Source organism: Rhopalosiphum maidis, chromosome 2 (assembly GCF_003676215.2).
Source record: "Rhopalosiphum maidis isolate BTI-1 chromosome 2, ASM367621v3, whole genome shotgun sequence".
Lineage (NCBI taxonomy): Eukaryota > Metazoa > Arthropoda > Insecta > Hemiptera > Aphididae > Rhopalosiphum > Rhopalosiphum maidis.
This window is the reverse complement of record NC_040878.1, coordinates 79959568-79980227: the sequence shown is the minus strand read 5'-3', so window position 1 is coordinate 79980227 and position 20660 is coordinate 79959568. Positions and strand designations below refer to the sequence as shown.

Sequence of the window (20660 nt, the reverse complement as noted above, 5' to 3'; positions counted from 1 at the left end):
CGCGTTGTCTCAAACTTTTATTTTCATTACCCCGACAAAGTTTACTCGGACACGAATGTATCGGGTAATTTGAATTTCCATTTATTTATTACCTGAGTTTACCTCCGTGTTGTACTGCATACAGCGCGTACACACATTAAACGCGTAAAGGGATATAGAGCTTATAATGTTATTAACTACCTATTAGAAAGCCGTTTACAATAAAAAGAATAAAAAATATGACGTAAATGAATATAGTATAGCAGTACAGTATATAAACACATATGATATTTGTATTATCATTTATATTATTGTATGCATCCATTATATATAACAAAGTGATTTTAATGGTTAGATCGTTTAATTATTTTAATTTTTTAGAATCATCTTACATTCCGGAGATACTAATAATACGTTCAAAATTAAACTAAAAGATATGGTTGATATTGTGTATCTTACTTTTTGTATAAGTGTATGTACAAACCTGATTGAAATGACTAATCATCACGACTGCCAAAAGAATATGCGTCAGGTTCGTTAAGTATATTATGTTTTAATTATTGACTTTTTTTTTTCCGGTTTTCGATCACATTAGATTTCTCATTAGCTCATTTCTACAGTATATCAACAGTTAAATCTTCAGTTTATACGGTATTTTATTGCACATATTATATATGATTTACAATTGAAGTATCGTCATAAATTATACGCAATACGCCCTGTAAATGCCTTTTAACAACTCAATGTTATAATTCTGAATCCCATACCTATATCGAGTGGAATACAGTCATAATGTACACTTTTTTCCGTTTATTTATTACGATTTTAGATTAAGTAAATCATTATAAAACCACTTGAGCATCTCGAAAATCATCGAAAACTTAAAAGAAAATCATAAAAGTTTTCGAATTAAAATAAATACCATACATATAAAATAAAAAATCCCAGGAAACAAGTTACTTATAAATTCGTTTCAAGATCCTTATTTAATCGGTTTCAAATTCTATTCAACTCGATGATTACTACTTTAAATATTATGTCAAAGCTTTGAATTATTTTTTTTCCATACAAAATAACCATTTCCAAACTTTTTTTATAAATACATTTATTTTAATTAATATTTCTCACGTGTATTTGTTACATTTTTTTGTGTTCGACCATAAAGTTATGATTGTTATTTAGTTCATTCCGTACACTCGTGAAATGTTAAAACATATAATGTAATAATATACAAGGCATATTTAACGACTTTGGATAATTGTTTTGCAAGCTATCAAATGCTTATAAGATAATAATTGTTAAGATATTTTAAGCATTTACTTTTTTTTCTATCGGTATAATACAAAATTATAACTGCTCCAGCGATATAGGTACAATCAAGGACCTTATTTGGACGTTCTAAGTTCAAACCTCTTTCAGTCCAATTAACTGAATTTGAGTATTAAAATCAAGTGAAAATTTTAACCGGTATCGATATAAATTTTAATCATAGTTATAAATTAATTATGATAAATAGGTATAAAGCAAAATTATGTATTATTGCGTAGAAACAGCTCTCGGGAAATTGTTAGCTCACTCCCGTGTAATAAATGTTGATTATTAGCTGGTTTAATTAATATGTTTTTCTATCGTGCTTAGTTATTCGATTTTAATAAAAAAAAAATTTTTTTTTTTTCCATTAGACATAATAACAAATTGTATATCCACTATGAATACTATAAATTGTTGTGTCATAGTATGTTATTACTGACTATTTGCAGGTGCACATAATATACGATGTGCCTGCCTACAATGTATAGTGTTACGTCACAATATTTATTGTAAAGTAATATTATAAAAATGTCTGAACGAAAACATTCGACTATATGAAATTAGAATTTTAGAATTTCTTCTGACTTTAGCCTGCTTTATAGTGGCGTTTATATCAATCAAACTGAAAGGACAACACTCGATTAGGGAGTGTTGAAAAATAATTTCGAATGTGTGCCTGTCTAGGATGTTACGGCGTTATTTTTAAACACTACAAAGTCAAAATACATAATACGCATATATCGTTCATAATATTATATTATATTCCGCTATGGTAGTATATTATGCGCGAGTATAACTGTTACAGCCTACGCTCTAATCGCCAAGATATTATCTTCAGGTCATAAGTCGCGCGGCAGATAGGCACTAGACAGGTAACTAACAAATTGCCCAAACCGAAGTCCCGTTCACGCATCAACATATTACTATTATCATTATCATAATATATGGCCGTTGTCGTCATCACAGTTTCGTGGCGTGCCACCGAGATAAAAACAATAATATATTTCCATAACGCCGTTGTATTATATACGTATAGAAAATGTGCGCGTCGCCCGTGATGGACGCGCTGACATATTCCGCTGAAGCGTGTTCGCTGTAACGATGTATATCACGGGCCGCTCGTCCAAAGGCCGCCTCCGCGCCATTACGTTATTAAGTACGTATACGAAACGACCGTCTCGCTCGCTCCCCGGTCGGTGCTGTCGTCGTCGGTGCGCCGAAAAGCGGCGGCGGCGGCGGCGGCGGCGGCGGACCTTTGTTTCGGGGTCAGTGGTCTGCTAAATGGTTTGTTCATTATTTAACCCGAGTCTGGGCGTCGGGGGTGCCGATTTAAGACCGATATAGCGTCGTGTCTCCGGTCGGACAAATTCGCGTTAGGTTATTGCGGGCCCAGATTAACGGCGGACGACCCGGCGGGTTTATTCGATCCGAGTAAATATTTGCTTTATTTTTATTCGCCGGTCGATCGCGGTTGTCTATCGAAATGTTCGCGTTACGGCGATTGTCGTTACACGCGGCGGTGCTGCGTCATAAGCGTTTATGTATGACAAGTTCGCGGTTGGCGCGTCCATAAACCGTTTAACACGTACACTGTTGCGTTAGATTTATACGATACGCATAATATCATGTTGTGGAAACGCGTAAGTAATATTGTTGTCGATGATAAAATTTACGTTTCTGAGAAATATCTACGCGCACACGCGTCCCAACTCCCAAACAGTTACGTTTTAATGATGGGAACAATTCACGAAGATCAAAAACGTAAGGTCAAATCACACTCGTCGAAGTATTTTGCGCCGTCAGGTTTTCGTATGATAATTTGGTTAAAATCTGAAATGCTCGACACTCGTTAAATAAATCGTTCGTTAGTACCGCCAAAAACATTATGCTTGTACATAATCAGCACTGTAAATTTAACATTGATCAATTGCGTTTTAAATTCAAAAATAAATTAGATACACTGTTATGCTTACTATATTGTAACCTTTCCAAATTCAAAATTGTATATTTACACATTTTAGCCGTTTGTGCACAGTACGAGTATAACTGTTTTTTCATATGTTGATTATTGTTTGAGAGGAAGTATGGTTATTTGTTGCCATTTGCAGTGTTTCTTATATACGTGCTATTTGACATTTGAATCTGATATTTTAATAATAATATAGTAAGTTTATTTTACGTATTCTTTTTTTTTTTTTTTAGATAATAATATACGCTTTTTTATCTACAATTTTAATAATTTTCTTAACATATTTTTTTGGTATCTTTCTAGTTGTATAAATAATTGTGAACTTATTTTATTATGTGGTTTATTTTCAAAAATTTGGCATATCTCCATATTTTTGGTGCACAATCGGATGCATATTTCATCATGATTACCTATTGCATAAAATGCACAACCCTCCTTAAAATATTTTTTTTTCAATATTATTGCAACTGCTGTACAACGCAGAATCGACCTGTTATTTAAACAATAAAATAAGGTATATATTCTATATCTGAATTACCTTCTAATTATCTCTTATCTTGATTGTTGTATTATTGCTTTACATTTTATATGATTAATTTCGTATACCTATCCTCAAATAAAATAACATTAAATTTTGATATTATTTAAATCATCAATAAAATTTTTTATTCATTATTGTTTTTATAGTCTATATATTATAGTGTATGTAATTATCAAAATACTTGATTTGTTTCATAGTTATTACCTCCAAAGAAATTTAAAAAAATATATGGTTGGAACAATACTCGTAACTCTTAATATTTTACTGGTAGGCTTATCCTTTTTTTATTATTTTTTTAAATTTTTGTCGTTAGTGTTTTTCATACAATCGGTAAACTATTTTTTTCAATGAGAATATGTAATATGATAAAGATAATATGAGGTCGTCGATAAAAGAGTAACCCAGGGGCTACACTATATAGATAGGTAGATTTATCTTCTAAATTTATAAAATGAGTATTATGAAAATATGTGTCCATTATAAATTTGAAACATCGAAATTTTATAACATTTTTTTGTAATTTTAGTTTTTAAAACAATAAACGAACATTTATAGTAAAAAAAGTAATCGATTTTTATATATATATATTGGTTATCCGAGTTCAACACTGTTCGATCGATCAACTACTAATACCACACCGTACATAATTCGATAAAAATATTATTTTTATTTTTTTTTTGTTAAAATTTTTACCGTAAAAAACTCCTGCGGCAGCTTCAGTGACGTTATATTTAATTAATACAAACACAATCATAATTCGCCCTCACTGCGGGGATGTCGCAATAATAATAATGATAATAATAAATTTACTCGTCATTTTCTCGTTATTATATTATTGTTTTTTCCCCGCGTCCCACAGCAGTTTTTAAACTTTTACCGCACCCTCTCCCTCACCCTGACACCATCGAAATTGAATTCAGACAAATTATTTAATTTTCTTCGGGTTTTTTTCACCTGTAAAATAATACCAATATATAATATTATATATTCAGATATAGTCTCTTCGTCCGGTCGTGACCCTATCGCTACAGCATGATAAAAAAAAAAAAAAAAAAAAAACGTTTGCCGTCTGTCTGTTTTTTTAATAAAGTCAGTCGCGCTTCCCTCAAAGCTGTACAGTCGGAAAAGGAGGGATTTTTTTTCTACCATCTGGAAACCCGAAGCGCCATCCGAAATTATAACCCAAGCTTAAGGGATGTGGTTGGAAAAAATTCACGTCATCGAGTCTAAAAGCATTTTCTGTTACGGGTCTCCCCTATACGGGACGTGTTCTTTTTTTTCCCATTTGCACAAACCCGAACCGTCACTTTTTTCCATTATTTTTGAACCTCACCTTTCCATTCTATTTAACCATTTTCCTCCCTTCGTTGCCGCCAACTCTTAGCGCCCACGCCGACATTATTATGTTATTAATAACACTTTACGGACGCCCCGAAGTTTCTCCAATATTAAACGAGGTTTTTAAATATTCGCTAGAGCGATTAAATTGATAATATCGCATCCCCGCACCGTCGTTATATTATAAGTCAAGGGATAGGACGGTGTATATATCACAACTGTTCCGATATCGTTTCCAGTATGTCTATCTGTTTTATCCGGTGGCGTCGTCACCTAAAAGTTTCTCCAACCGCTCCGGCGACCAGACCGAGAACGCATAAGTTATTATATTTTATGATTAACTTTTTTTTGTTTTGTTTTGTTTTTGTTATTGGTATAGTGGCGACAATTATTTCCCGCCATAATTACTTATTTATGCTTCAATTATTTATTTATTTTCGTCGTTAATACGATCGATGACATTTTCACTATTTTAATAATTTCTGACTTGAATAGTTACGATAATTTAATCAATTTAAATCGTACTAGGACTTAATTTATTTCGTGTTTGTACGACGAGCTTTCAGGAAAACCTTAAATTTATTGACAATAAATTATCGTCGTCTATACATTAGGCCAAACGACCTTTAATGGCGGATACAAACTATCTGTGTGAAGTTTACTCCCAAAGCATATAATATACAAAACTATAGATCATGACACTTATATTGTTACAAAGAATAAGTCGATAAAATGTTATTGCCTTTATGATCCAGATACGATTGTATCCCCTTCGCGTCATTTAATATGTCCTGGGTTGTCATATAAGTAAAATATATTGTTAGTAAAAAAATAATACGGGTTATATCGTGAAAACTACTCGAACTATAGACACAAAAGAAAAAAAGGGTGTATTTAGTTTTTGTAATGCAAATATGTAAAAATTCAAAACACCGATCTACCTACTCAATATTATGATTTATGAATTCGTTAACAATTGTTTTGATTATGATAAATTATGACTAATTTTTCGTTCGATATCAATAATTTACAAGTCTATACTGTAGAATTTTAATAATTCGGTAAAAATTATTATGTAAAGTATTTAATTAGTTATTGTCGTTGAATACTCCACCGCGATAATGGTAATGTATAATCATATCTCAATAAAATATAATATCAAACAATTCACTATTTTAAATCATAATTACTTTAAAATTGAGAAAAAATATGTGTATCTAAATATTAATATGACTGATTATTTGTTAAAACTATAATGTACCTATTAATACATAACTATCTAAATAATAATAATAAGAAAAATATTACAATAATTTCAATATTATAATATTATATTGGTATTCATTAGCACAACTGGACATGTTTACACCTCATAATTAACTTCGAAAAATATAAATCGTGAAGTATTGAAAAGTGGCAGAACACTACGATAGCTCTGGGACGAATTGTGATGGAGGGCAAGAGTGCACTTGACCCCTTTACATTTTTGCCAAGTGGTAAGGGTATCATTTTCCCCCGATATGACAACAGTAGAAATCATGAAGTCTTCTAAAATAAAATATAATGAATGAATTATTAATGGTCCTTGTGAGTTGTAGCTCTAAATATGTCACGATAAACGTTTTAATATGCATTCAAAAACATTCATATAAACGCTTAAGTATGCTTAAATATGCAGAAAATGCATTGAATGTGAATAAAAAAAATAATTTAAAACATAGGTAGTTATATTAGTAATTTATGAATTTTAAACATTTTTTTTTCTACAGCATACTATATACATAATTTGTTATGTTCTAAGAATCATCCGTATGTAAAATATGACTGAAAATATAATTATATAAATTTGTATAATTGAGTAGTTATAGAATACTACAAAACAAGATACCTTAATGATAACAATCTAATGTTCATATGACAAATTATTCCATAAGTATAAATTATGAACAGCATTTTTTATTAATGAATTATTATATTATACTTAATAATATTTAACAATATCGGTTACATAAGATTTATTTTTTTCTAAGACATTGAACAAGTTTTAAGACCTGTGCAAGAATAAGTAATTTAAGGTTTTGATTTTTCTGAATAAATTATTATTTTGTTCCCTATTCGATTTTTACACAATTACGCCACTGGTCAAAATAATATAGAATAATATTTTTGGTTTGTACAATCGAATTCAAACGGTACAGCCATTTCATTTTTTTTTTTTTTTTAATTACACAATATATTTAGGTCAAACATCCAAGATTTCCTGTACTAAATTCGTTTTATCAAAAGAAAAACATTATGACGTGTAATTATTCTGAAAATCCTATCCACAGTTGATTTTGAACCCACATTGACGTTGGTTTATTTAATCATATTATTGCCTAGTGTTTTAATAATGTATGCGTATTAAAAATATAATTAGTAAATGTATAGATACATATTATTTATTTTACGATACAATATACCTAATGAATAATATAAAATTTAATATTATATGTAAAGTATTTTGGTATTAATAATATGATAATTAGATATTACATTTTTACTATTCTATTATTATTTCGTATAATTCAAATTAAATTATTTACAACTACTGATCAAATAAGAACTAAGTCTTAATTAATTTGTTTAAAATAAATGTTTTTTTTTTATGCTATTAATAATAAACTAAAATCTACACCAGTATTAAACACATTCCTTCGGTATTAACAAACTAAATTTATTTCAACCTTCAATCAATAATTTAATATCTGAAAATTAAAACGTATTATTTACCAATCTACATTTATTTGCTTAAATCATATTATTAATAACATATTAATCATATGAATTATAATATGACGTAGGTACTCGGTAACCAAGTTATTTAAATATTAAATTGATCGGGATTTGGAATGATTATGTGATCGCCAAAAGTATGTTGGTATTTTTGGTATAGCCTTATATACATTAAACAATCAGATACGAATGATGCTTTCTCTGTCTTTGATAGTATTTATTGACTATGGAACATAATTTTGTGTTTTATTTAAATTCTTAATATTTTAAATAACTAAATAAATGAAATAGAAAAAAAATTTTCGTGAAAATATTGATTTGCGAAGTGGAAAAACAATAACGAATAATTTGGTTTTAAGGTTCTATGCGTGAGAAATGCATATATTATAATAATTTTTTACCGCAATAAAAAATATACGCAGTGCATTATATAAGGATCACACATAATTGATTAAATTAAGTTTCATATAAATTGATATGTAATTAGTGAATCGTTTTTAAATGCAATTTTAATAAAAAATAATAACACTCAATCAATGGAATTGTTTTACCAATGACTCGTAAATGTTATCATTTTATTCATCAATTGTGAATTATAAAAGTACGCAATTTTATTAATTTATGTTTTTTTTCATAAATAAAAATAAAAGTATAGTTGTTTATTTAGTATTCTACATAAATATACGTACAATCCCCATTTTCATTCTATCGTTGTTTTTAATTAAAATAACTTATTTTAAGTTAACGTGTCTTTTTTTTCTGTATACACTTCAAGTCAAAACTTCTTAAATATGTTTAAACTTACTCTGCTTTTCTCATAAAAGTTTGTAAAATATAAACCAGTTTTCAAATTTGAAATGTTATGTGGTACCAAGACAGAGTTTTAGTTGATCTAATTAATTCTACGATTTTCTTATTTCGACTGCAGTGAGTACTGTGTTTTTTTACATTTGTTTTTATAAAATAATAATTTAAAACTATGTGTTTCACAAGATTTTGAAAAATTATAATTTAGTTTAGTAACCTTGAAATATTAAAAAAAATTAAATTTATCTAATTGTCTCGTGACTTGATTTAATGGTACATTTAATTACGAGATTACTAACTGAATTGTTTTAAATCCATCTTCACTTTAACTAAAAAATATATAACTTATTGCATCGTATTAGTCATTATAAATAAAATTATTTTTTTGATAGGAGGTCTTCAATATTAATAGTTGCACCTCTATCTTCCAAGACATAGATAGTTTGGTTACCATGTCACTGTTTGATTGTGATATACAATTTACCTAACCTAAGTTATAATGACATATTATATATATATATATATATATATATATGGCTTGAAGTCGGTGATTGAGAGAACATAAAGCTGTCGTTATATTGCACGTTGGTTGTAAACAATATTATTATTGTGAAACGCAACTATAACCGTCCGTCCAGATTAGGCGTTTCTAAAATCGGCATCTACTGGAAACGTTTATTAATATATAATATATTATAAACTTCTATTTCATCAAGAAACGTCAACATTTCTGTCTAATACATTCTTGAATAACTCAATATACCACTAGCGATAGTGAAAGAAAGAATCTTACACTGCGTGGTTTTGATATGTAGTTATTTTCGGGTTAAATATCCGTCTTAACAGACGAGACTTCAAGGTAATTGTTCTCACAACGTTTTAGATTAGTTCATTAACCTTACTATTGTAAATAATATTATATTTACAATAGTACAATAATTTTGTATGATTGTAATTTGTAAGATATTTAGCATAATAATTGTATAATGCTAATTTGTTATCGTACTTTGTAAAAAAAAGTTATCAAATAATGTTATCCGTTAAAAAAAAAAATAATTTTAACTGTATTTATCTAAGTTTAGACGATATTTTGTCAGGATAACTTAAAAAAAAATGTGTGTTATTTAGCGTATTTAGACAAATTTAAAATTATGATTAACGTGATCGATCAATTGAGAAATTCTCATACATAAACATCGAAGACCATCCATTGATAATACTCCAGAAGTTAATGTTAATGTCATAAGATGTATTTTCTATCCATTATTTTTAGACGAAGTGGGATGGGGAAGGTAATTTGATGTCAAAACATAAACCGTTTATATTGTAAGTTAGTCGCTTTGATAAATGAGGAAATGTCCTCATGAAGTGATTTTGTTTTAAACGTAAGTATAAGGGAAATTGAATAATTTGCAGCCATTTATTTGAATATTGACTTTATTTTTATTTATTTTTAATATTAAATTTAACTATATTATTTAAATATGTTTTTGTTTGAAACATGAATATTAAAAAATTGTAAACAAAATTCTACTTTGCATGTTAAAGGGTTTGAGCGTATTATAATTATAATTATAATATAATTGTACATTATTTTCTTCTTATTTAAGCTTATATTTTTCCGAATTTTATAATTTATGGCACCAAGATTAACACATTTTATGGTATTTTCTTTTTATAAAAGTAATTAATTCTTCTATAAATTAATATTTTTTATCATTTTTTTTTTTTTTTTTTGAATATACACCACCTATTATCTTTTCATTTACGGCAAAATATTTTGAATCCATAAGAAAAAAAGACTAACTGCACAATGATATCTTTATTAGGTAAACGAAACACAATAATGTGTAGAAATTAATTCTTATATACTTCTTATATACTTATAAAAGTAGTATAAATGTTTATCTGGTGTAAATAAATGAATTATTAAACGGTCTAAAATAATAAAAATACCTAAAAACATTGCATTTGAGTATTTTTAAAAATGTTAAAAATTACAATTCGAAAAAAATACACACTAGTAAAATATAAAAAAGCCAGGTGTCAAAATTATTGATGAATCACTAATATAATATAATGGATAACTAATAACACGTGTAACGCTAGAGTTTGAACTGACTTTGGTATGGTAATAATTAAACTAATGGTAATCATGCGTTGCTGTGACTAGCATCGGATGCTTAATAACTGGAACCATGTTCACTGAATCATACCTGGTTTATATATGTTTGAGTATATCTAATGAGAAGTGGGAACACTTCATAGAATATTAATTACGTTTTTATTGCCAAATGGAAGCAGAGACATTCACCGAGTAAAAAAATAAAAAAATAAAAAAATATCTAGTCAACGAGGTCTGTGTTTTACTTTGTAAAATAAAAGCTTTAGTTGTTGTTTTTCTATCTATTTCCATTCTACAGTATATAGTGTATAGTACGTGTATACATTTCGTGTTTCAAAAGACTTAAATTTTCTGCGAATCAATTCAATTTAAAGGAATATTCCAACGAATTATACAAACTATGTTGTTTAGTTTGAATTTCAATTACTTCGCGGTTAATATATCGTATCTAAATGATTTTATCTACGTTGTATATTATATCATTAGTTATCGCTATTTGATTTCCTTTGTTGCAAATATTTACACCCGAAGAATTAGATGGATATTTCTTATATTTTCAGAAGGCTTTTTAAACAAAATAATATGTTTTGTATAATTAAACATTTGATAGGTTTTGAACATTTAGAATATTACGTGGATCAAAGGTACAATACGATTTGAAAAAATGTTACAATGTTATTTTATTTACTCAAATTAATCTAACTTAATTCTCAATCATAAAAGCTACATAATAATATAAGAGTACACTTTTGCATAGCGAACAAAATGTTATCTAATTTTCAAGTAACTCTACATAATTTATTATGTCCACACTATTGAACTCTAATTTTATAAATTTTGTATAGAACGCTTATTTTATAATATTTACCAGCTGTTACCAACAAGATATAATATGATATAAATATTGTACATACATTTATAACCCAATTTTGCTATTGTAATTTTGAGATTTTTCTTAAATTTAAAGTATAAATAGTGAAACACCTGTAAAAATACCACATGCAATTCACAAAATTAAAAATAATTTACTTTTTTTTCAAACAATGTTGAATATTTTTCATTAAGATAAACATTTCAGCTTTTTCAACTATTACAGAAGATATTATTTTAATTAATATATCCTTTTTTTCTAGAAAATATTTTTATTTCCATTTATTTATCATAAATTAATTATTTGTTGTTATTAAATACTTAAATTTAAATATCAGTTATGTACCATGTACGTCTATTACAATATATAACGTACTTAGGTTACAAAGATATTCATTTTTTTCTTGTGTTAATTATGAATAAAAAAAAAAATGTTTAGTTAGTGCTTTAACGTAGTTTTTTATATTTTAAATTATGTTATTATTTAACCAATATAATTTTTAAAATGATAAACTTTTTTATACTGTTTTTGTTGGTGTATTTTTTAAATTTTTAATATAATATAAATGTGTTACAACTAAAAAAGTTTATGATACTGATAAACATTATGCAAGTGTTGAACTTTTAAGGGAAAATTCAAAAAAAAAAAATATATATATAAAAAAAAAACTGACCAATTGGCATAAACATATTATAGATTCTGAGAAAAGCAGCATAGGGATGAATAAATTGATTATACAAGAATATGTGTATTTTTTATATTTTTACGTTTGTCATCACATTTTAAAGCAATTAAAATGTTTTTCAACTTCAATATTTTTTCGGGTAGAATAGTGAATCTAGCTGGAACCTTTAGTTCAAACGTAAAAAAACTCTAGTACTTTTCTTATTAATAAATCGAATCTTATTAATATAGTTTGCAGTGGTGGTGGGGAAGGGGGTATTAAAAAATAAAAAAGTAAATGTACGTAATTGAGAAAAACTAAAAACAAAAATATTAACATTTTTTTTTTTTTAATTTTCCAATTCAAAAAAGTAAAAAAAAAAAAGAAAGAAGGTAGCCCGAGCAACGCTCTGGGGTAAATTAGATGTCGATTATACTGTTATAGGTGTGTACAATTGAAATTCAATATACAAATTCCCGTCAAAAACACACATCATTTTAAAATCAATACATTCATTGCTCTACTCAAAATCTATAAGAATTTAAAATATATTTATTAATCGTTTATATTATAATATTGATTATTGGTATTTTAAAGACCTAAAATGATTTTTAAATTATTTTGGTACTTATTGAGCTATTTATAGTTATTTAAAATTATCTAAATTTTTTTTTTTAAATCTCTGTCAAATTAATTTGATTTTTTATTATTATTATTTTTAAATGAGAAATTTAGCTTTATTAATTAAACCATATAATTATGTCAAAGTTAAAAATCAAATATAATATTTTACATACATTTTAAGTATTAAAATTATACGATGGTATAACTAACCTAACCTAACATGCACAATCATGCAATTTACCATGTACATTGGTGCTCACTAGAAATCATGATCATCAATAATATGTACTATGATCACGATTCAAATGTACACAGGAATGTTTTTTTACTGTTAAATTTGTTATTTTATCTACACTTGTCTGTTTAATTACCAAATTGATATCTCCCGTATTCTATTGTATGGACATAAAAACGTTAAAGTACTCCATATAAGGGAATGATATATTTACATGTGACTTAATAGTACGCCCGTTGCAGTCAGAATATTGTACTTTGAATATAATTATATTTTATAATATTAATTCAAATTTAACACATTCATCAAATCGACCTATTAATTAACCCAGTACAATTAATACTTACTATATTAACTACGTTTAGTACATTTCCACGATAAATAATAATTAAAATTGGTTCAATATTTATATATATTTAAGTGCCTACTTGTACAATGCGACATACCTATTATATTATATTATATATAAGTATACATACCTATTGTACAATATGCACAATGTTTTTTTTTAAATGGCAAATGAATAATTATAGCATAGATAGTATCGTACTCTTCACATCATATGTAAGAAATAAAACCTTACGACGACGACGTCAACCAATATAAATATTTTAACAAATATATTACAACATTACTTCAAGTATTATTTGAAAAATAAATCGTATGTCATGACATATTAAATTTAATGTTCAAAAGTTTATGTTCTGTCCTAATACTTTCCCAATAGTTTACATACATTTAAAACACACCGGTGGATTTGTCTATAAATGTCGCAACAATTTATGATGATAAGTTATTTCTATAAATGTATTCTTGTTGCTTACATGATAAAATGGTATTTCTACAAAATAAAAAAGTAATACTTTTAAGAGACTTAAATCATAAACCGATACATATGCGTTCATATCATATAGTCTAACACGATTTCTATACTAGAAATAACGCATTCAACAGAAAACAACGATTTACATGTCCAGTTTTATACTTTCATAATGACATTATGTTTGTAATTATATTTATGCAGTATCAATGTACTAGGCGTAAAATAAGATAAATGTTCTAGGATTAACCTCACGCTGGCACATTTAGTTTTCTAAGAAATTTAATAGAAAATAGAAGTTTATAATCAGCAAGTCGTAAGATTATGCCGTTCAATTAATTCATGAATTACAATAGGCACGCAAAAACAGAAATGACGCACTTGCGCTAGATGGCCTACCGATTTAGGGACACAGGTAACACGGGGGGGGGGGGGTTACAAACAATAAGCACGGTGCCCAAAACACACAATATTCAGAGGATTTCTTGACTCAGTAATAGACGCAGTGGCGTGTTTAGGAATAGAACGTCCCGGGTACACAATAAAACAGTAATCTAACAACATAGTACATACGAATTAAAAATATAAACATAAATACAAGTATTATTATTACTTATATAAGAAGTTTGTTTTCATTTCCATTTTTACACAGATTGTATCGGTAGCATTATTACTACAGGTATGGCGGGTAAACGCTATTTTGAAGTTTTTATTTTAAACTATTGTTACTTATCATCTAATACTATGGCTTGTTTTAAAATAAACCTAGACTTTTTTAGTGACCAGATGAACTTGTATTTTATTAAAGTATTTCTAAACGAACCATTATATTATATTTTTTGATAATATTTATAGATTCTATAATGTTTTCAGAAGTTTTCAAAAGTATTTACATTCTACATTTTTTTTTCAAGCTTGATTCACTATTTTACCTTTTACTGTTCTAAAATTCAAAAACATTTTTTGATTTTCAACCGTAACCTCAATTTTATTTCTCAGCCTTTTCCACCGTATTTAATGTTTATTATTTGTCCGCATATAATATTACATTTAATATGTTTCGCGAAACAGTGATAGTCAAATACTATATCACTCGGTGTATTTTTATTTCTTACCACTTACATCATATTATTACCAAACTACAGGATATATATTTTGCAATATTACAATAATATAATATTATCTTACAAAGCAATTAGTACACTCAAAAAAAAAAAAAAAAAACGTTCAATTATTTGCACTATTCTCTATAAGTATGTCGTTCAATATAGCACATTATTTATCGTTATTTTATTCTTAACACAATTTTAAATATGCCACCGTAACTACTACCGAGTGGTAAAAACAATGTTTTGCGTTCAAACATAAACTACGTCGAATAGTGATTTACGAGAAAACTTGTTGACAGTTCAAATATTTCTATACTGTTCGACGATATGGATAACCGAGTTTAAGTTTCGAAAAACATCTTGGGTTGTGTCGATACGAAATGACAATACCTATCATAATATTCCTCATCAAGAGGAATAATTAAAAATGAACAATTTACAATTTTTTGTTTGTTTCTATATTGAAATTTCACTGAAATAATGATCAATATATTTTAATCAACATAATTATATTATAGTGTAATTGCAGTGATTAATTTTATTAATTTTTTATTATTCAGAAAAATAATCCAATTTTAATACCATGGTCTTACTCGTATAATAATTCTGACGAACATTAAACAAATTAAATCAACAATATTTTATATTTCAAGTATAGTTCCATCATTAATAACCTTGGTATTATCAGTACCCACAATAAGAGTGATGAAAATATCATATAATATGATTTACACAGCACAGGGTATTATTATTTCATAGAAAACTGATTAGTTTCTACGGTATTATCACTAGAAAACATATTATTTAATAAATTGTCAGTTTGCGATTACACGGCTACAGTTTATCGAAGCGATATTTTTTAAAAAAAACGTATTAAACTATAGTTTATTAAAATTATTATTATTTAAAATTATGTACATTTCTATTTTCTTTTTTATAACGTATTACATTAAATAAATCTAATATTAATTTAGTATATTTATTAGGCAAGGAAGAGGAGGAAATGTATATTTAAAGTAAAAATGTATTGATTTTTATTGATAAACAATGTAGTCTGTAAATATTAAATCATTTAAAATGTTATACTTCAAATTCGTATAATTGCTCTTAGTTGCATTCTTATGAGTTTATTGGACTCAAAAAATGTTAAATGTGTAATAAAGTTATGGGTAAACCCAAAAACATAAAATCCATGCAAATGATAACGATTTTAAGAATCTGTCATAAGTATATAATATCAGAATACGATCCACATAAATTTAATTTAATTATTTTTTTTTTTAATTGATAAATTTAAAGTTTATAATTAATATCATAAACATTATGTATGTTTTAATAGAATATAAGGTATCGAGTTGCAGTTAAACGTATTTTCAAAGTAGAATTAAGACTTGGAAACATCCAATTCTAATTTGTTATATTCTGTGTTATAAATTTGTTTATAATATAATATTGTATAGTATTTGTTATTAACTTCTACAATCATGATGATATACTAAAATATAATGTCAATAAATAATGATTCATTATTTACAAAGCAAAAAATATATCAGAATCTTAAATCATTCCAAAACATTGATTATAATTCAGAAGAGTTTTAAAAATATTTTACTGCTGTTTATTTCCTGATTTATTATTACTGTAGCCTTAATTTATACATAATTTGATAACTTTAAAATGTAAGCAAGTGGGTATCGATTTGTCAGCCTATACCACTAAGTATGTCTTATTATATTATTATATTTATGTATAAGAGTAATTTATTTTATAAATAGTATAACCGTAAATTGATTTATTTTTTTCTGAAAATATTGTATTTACCATATTATTAACACCCATTAAATTATTAAAACAATATGTATATATATTTATATTATATACATATTTATACCATAGTATTACCTATATCAATTTTATTAATTTTTGAGTCAATATACTATCTTACCATAAAACAGTGTAAGTAAGTTCGTGGTATAAATAGGTAGGTAATATCTTAAAATTAATTTACATAATATAATAATTATTAGTAATATGCACAAAAGTTGTAATGTAACCATAGTATCAAAACAATTATTTTAATAATAACAGTCAATTTACATAAAAATTCCATTTTTTTCATCATTTTTTATTTGTTTTTTTCAATTATAATAAAATGCTTGATATTTTTAATATTGACCTATCTAAAGTACAAACTAGATCCAATTCGCTACCCAAAACCATTCTCAAAGTTTAAAATAAAAGCTTAACCTAACTTTTTTTCGACTACTTATCTTGTACATAGATACACACACACACACGCACTCACACTCACATCCCTTTGAACTGTTTAAACAATCAATACATTTATCGCTCCACTCAGAATCTAAAATGTATAAACATTAAACATAGGTACTTATGTATAATATTATTATGAAAGATAAAATAACGTCGTATTTTTAAGCTAAATGTCTACTTCTTTTATTCGATTAAACAAGCGCCAAAATATAAAACGCACTCCAAAAAAATAATTTGACATAGTAAATTATATTGATGTTATATTTTGGGAAATATTGTTCCTTAAAATCCCTAGGGCTTACTGGACATGATTGAAACTAATCAAGAACAAATGTAATACTTATATATATATATATATAAAATTATTATCCAAAATTGTATCTTACAACTCAATAAGGTCAATATTGACTATTTTTTTTTTTGTTCAATTAAGTAATAATAAAGTTGTTACTAATTTAAATATTGTGCTACTTATTATATTATAATATGATATTATTATTATTTATTTATTTATTTAATTTTTATTTGAATAATGAAATAAATGAAAAATTTAACTTATGATTTTAATTTTGTACTAGATAATTTTTTTTTCTGTGATAATAATATGAGTACAAGAAAAAATCAATTTTAAATTTATGTATATATATATAAATCTAACTATATAATCATACTAAAAAAAATCGTTGTTATCTAGTTGTTTCAGTCAATGTATAATATTACTATTATGTAACCGAAGTTAAATGTATCTTGCGATAAATAAAAAAAAAATTATGGTTTAATACATTGTTTTAAATGTATGCACGTACATAACGATGATGCTATCATACAATATGATGCATAGGGAAATCGTTTAACAATATAATATACTGCCTAGTAAACGAAAAATAATCTAATATTAAAATTATTTTGAAAAAAAAAATGTCAACGTTATTTTTTATTATTAAATATATTTATTTTTATTTTGAGATGTAATTCTTTGTTTCAAACGAGTTTTTAAAGTTTTGATAAGTTGAGTGGTGTATTACAACGGGAATGCTCAGAACATGTGGTATACTAGTCATCCAACTCTATTTTTAATTCTATATAGGTACAATATTTAACAATACTATTAGCGTGGATATTTATTTATGTATTCATTTTTCCTCATTAAAATCCCTCAATACTAGAGATGTACATAATATATTTATATGCGATTTGACGCAAGTAATCATTACATTACAACTCATTAAAATGTTACAATATGGTAAAAAATGTATAACCAGTTTTTTTTCAAAATAAAATACTTAAAAAAATTTTGACGGGTCACTATGCAGGGATATAATGTTGAACGATACGCTAAGAGAAAGTTTCAACCCATAACCAATTACTTTTTTTTTTTTTGAGCGATCAATCCCGAAACTTTTTATACCCTTTATGTAGATTAACACTTAGATTTTTTTTTATACTCATGGGAAACACATATTACATAGGGGTTAAAGAAGAATTAACCTTGAAGGTAAAAATAAAAAAATATAGGAGAATACCATGAAAACGCTGAATATTGATTATCAAAGACATAAATATTCTAAAATCTAATATTACTTTATTTTGTAATCATTTCGAAGAATCTAAAATAAAACGAAACATTTTTCATAATATAATTTATTCAAAATTTAGAGAAAAAATGATATTGATCGTTATAATATTTGCTAGTATAAATCATTTTCAAAAAACAAAAATAAAATATACTATATATTACCGTACTAAATTAATGTCCAGTTACATAAGCAATTACTTATACTTTTCAATGAATCAATAATGAGGCATTGTTCTAATAATTTATCCATTTTATTTTTGCAAACCGCGAAATAATTACATTTTTTATCTAGTAGGCAACTTATAGTTCATGAGTCTGTTTTAAAAAGAAGAAAAATTGTATGTAGATTATATTAATATATATATTTACATGTTTTGCTTAGTTATTTTATTCGTCGTAATTTTATGGTGATGGATTTGTAAAACTATGGATGGTATTATATATTTTATATTATTGAACTTTAGTTACTTTAAAAACTCTAAGGTAATAATTTTAATATTAATATAATTTTATATCCAAGTTATGTTATAAAATTTAAAACTACCTACTCGTATAGCTTATTTATTTGCAAATAATTAATTTATACAAACCACAATGAAATAACTTTATACTTTGTGGTCGTTTTATAACTTGCAAATAAATATAATTATATAATGGTAATAATACTACTGTATTTGTAAATGTGTTATTATTACCTTGCCATTTAAAATGTGTAAAATAATGAGATTGGTTTAGTATTAATCGATAAAATATGGAACTGGAAGAAAGTTTTCACACATCTGATAAAGTTGATACTTACTATATTTGTATAATGTATACATGCATACACAATTTACAATTTATTCATATTATACATACTGCATACGCCATACACCTATGACATGATGTAATATAATGTATTTTAGATTATTTTAAAAGTTATTAACTTCAAACAATTTTGTATAAGAACTAAGTAATGGTTAAAATATTTTAATTCAATTTAAATAACTAATTGTACTGTTTTTTTTTCAGGCAAGACATTTTAAAATATTCATCAAAAGAAAATACCAAATAGGTAAATATTACATTTTTGTATAATGAAGCAGTGTTTTATCTATTTTGAAATCTCCCTGTATCGTATGCATACAAACCTATGAACTAGATATTATTCATTATCGTAAAATTATGTACAAATGAAAATATTGATTTCGAAAAAATAATTTAAAAATGTATTAAAATTATAATTTGTATTTATTACACATTTGTTTCTTCGAAATTCAATACTAAGGTTTCTTTTCTCGAAAATTTTTATTGCTATACTTAGTACAAATTAAAAAAAAAAAATACTAAGTCTTACTGATATAATTAAAGTTTTGTCAAAATGGTTACATAATTTAATTAAAATATAGAATGCAAAATAGATTGACACAATAAATGCATACTAAATGCAATATATATTCGAGTATATGTATATTGTATATATATTTTATGTATTTAAAAATCAAAAACAAAATAAAGTTTATTATACATACTTATTAGGTATCACTATTGGGCATTTAATATTATAGTTTATACAATAAAAATGAATTGAAATTCTACAAATAACTAAGTATATGTACAGTTAATAAAATTTAAAGTGTTCCAATATTTACTATTTTCAATT

At 25.9% G+C, this 20660-nt stretch overlaps 1 protein-coding gene across 5 annotated transcripts in view; it reads left to right on the top strand.

Moving 5' to 3' along the window:
* LOC113551894 (cell adhesion molecule 3-like) overlaps positions 1-20660 on the top strand; it is a 405828-nt gene that overhangs the window by 176229 nt on the left and 208939 nt on the right. For 3 of the 5 annotated variants that reach the window (XM_026954456.1, XM_026954457.1, XM_026954458.1), the window contains one exon: positions 20030-20072. The exons of 1 other annotated variant lie outside the window; for it this stretch is intronic. The gene's annotated coding sequence lies outside the window, so the exon portion shown is untranslated. Of the gene's footprint in view, positions 1-2852; positions 2931-20029; positions 20073-20660 lie in introns of those variants that run through there. One more of the 5 variants, XM_026954460.1, reaches the window with a different exon arrangement.